This window comes from Bombus vancouverensis, chromosome 18 (assembly GCF_051014615.1).
Source record: "Bombus vancouverensis nearcticus chromosome 18, iyBomVanc1_principal, whole genome shotgun sequence".
In the NCBI taxonomy this organism is placed as follows: domain Eukaryota; kingdom Metazoa; phylum Arthropoda; class Insecta; order Hymenoptera; family Apidae; genus Bombus; species Bombus vancouverensis.
In genome coordinates, this window is record NC_134928.1 from 4,483,074 (window position 1) to 4,485,000 (window position 1,927).

Here is a 1,927-nt window from a genome sequence, read left to right on the forward strand (position 1 = left end):
GCCTCTGGGTTTCATCACGAAATTCCTATTCCTCCCGCAACGAAAGTACGGGATACATACATATGTATTTTCTTGCTCTTCCAATCCATTGCCGTTGCGGTCATTTGTTGCAAATTCGATCGTTTGCATCTGACCTAAATCTTGAGGTTAAAATTTTCTGTTACAAATTATTAATTAGACCTATTTATAACTTATGCTAATCCCATATGTTATTAAATTTCTGACAGTGCGATGGAAAACGCAAGGCTAGGCATCTTGAAAATAAGTGCATTAGAAGAAGCAGGAATTATTTTAGAACGGCCATCTCTTACTACAAGAATTATAATAGCAGCAAAAATATATTATTAAGAGCTTCATAATAGATTTAACAATAATGATTTAATTAAGGGAATTATTTACCTTTACCCTTTGTATTTAGAGAGGGCTATGAAAAATGTACATCTCCTTCAAGAGGCTAATTAGAATACTTCCTATGATGTACATTACCACATTAAGAATCAAATTCTTTCCAATGAGCTAGAAGCTCGGCGGGGCAGCTGGCTATGGTCTTTAAGGTCGAGAATTGAAGGTGACGCGTCGCGAGTTCGAATCCTCGGTATGTAAGGCTCCGAGATTAAAGGGACGGAAAACCAAAATTTCTGCTTACAACAGGCAAGCGGCCAGCCCCTCCCTTGCTTGTGGTGAGGGCGTACTTTCGGGGAGTGCGCTTGGTAAAGGTGTTTGGTGTTAAGCACCCGGGGGCCCGAGGGCCACACTCGCGCACTAGTCTACCGTCGTCCCGCCCGTGGAGGTTTTAGCCGGTAAGAATCCGGCACTACCTTCTGCCCGTCCCCACAGGGTTGTAAGGTGTCTATGAAGATTTCCTCCACGTAAAAAAAAAAAAAAAATTTTTTTTGTAGTACGGAAGGAGACATGCTTAACACTCCCGTAGACAAGGATGGAACACATATATAAATGGTTAGGTGAGATTATTTTCATAAAAAATGAATTTTTGATCAATATCCAAACGTGTTATATTGTATATCAATTGTATAAATAAGAAGAAAGGATTAATATATCCTTTTAAACTTTGCATGCTGCACAAAAATACAGAACACATTTATTCGCAATATATTCTAATAGAGTTTCATTCGTTTGAAAAGACACAAAAGAGTTTGTCGACATTTCTTAAACATGATCGAAATTGATTGCAATATACTTGCGTCTACAGTTTGCTACTGGAACAGACGATTGTCAGAGATGTACTTACATACGTTTAAGGCGGATCGTATTGTTGTGCCTTGGAGTGACAACGTTGTTTTGCTCTGCTAGGTCTAAAGGTAAACAAATTCCGAACAAAACATTATCGTCGTTCTTTCTAATCGTCATCCGGAGTGACATTTGAAATTTTTATAATGCCATCGTTCGATACGAATAGACGAACGTCCTTTCTAGGACGATCATTATAACAGGTCATACAGTGGAATAGCAAGCGTAGAGTTGAAGGTGCGACTATTACAACTGGCATACACTATCTTTGTACTTGTATTTAAAGTGATTTTAATATACACTGACTGTTACATTTTTATCACTCCTCTCTTTAATAAACCAACTAACACGTAGAATGTACCACATCAGCTCGTAATTTTTGGAATAAGATACGAGATGTTCCACATAATCCATATATTCCTTGTCTTTGTTTTCAAACTGAACAGTATCTAGAAGTTATCTGCAAATCCGGATATATTCCATCTAAAGCATTTATTTTCTGAGATTCCTTAGATTTATAGATTAGCATAAGAAATATTTACCGATCATGCGTATTACTGTACGACAAATGTTTGATATATACTTTTAACAATTATTGTGCCGATTTAAAATATTCATAACCAAGGTTATATATGTCGGAGATGAAAGAACACCGGAGCCTTTCGAATTTTGGATAATT

General features: G+C 37.1%; 1 pseudogene; it reads left to right on the forward strand.

Annotated features, from left to right (window-relative positions):
• The first annotated feature begins 893 nt into the window (after nt 1-893).
• LOC143304068 (U6atac minor spliceosomal RNA) lies at nt 894-993 on the forward strand (annotated as a pseudogene).
• Nucleotides 994-1,927: the final 934 nt, after the last annotated feature.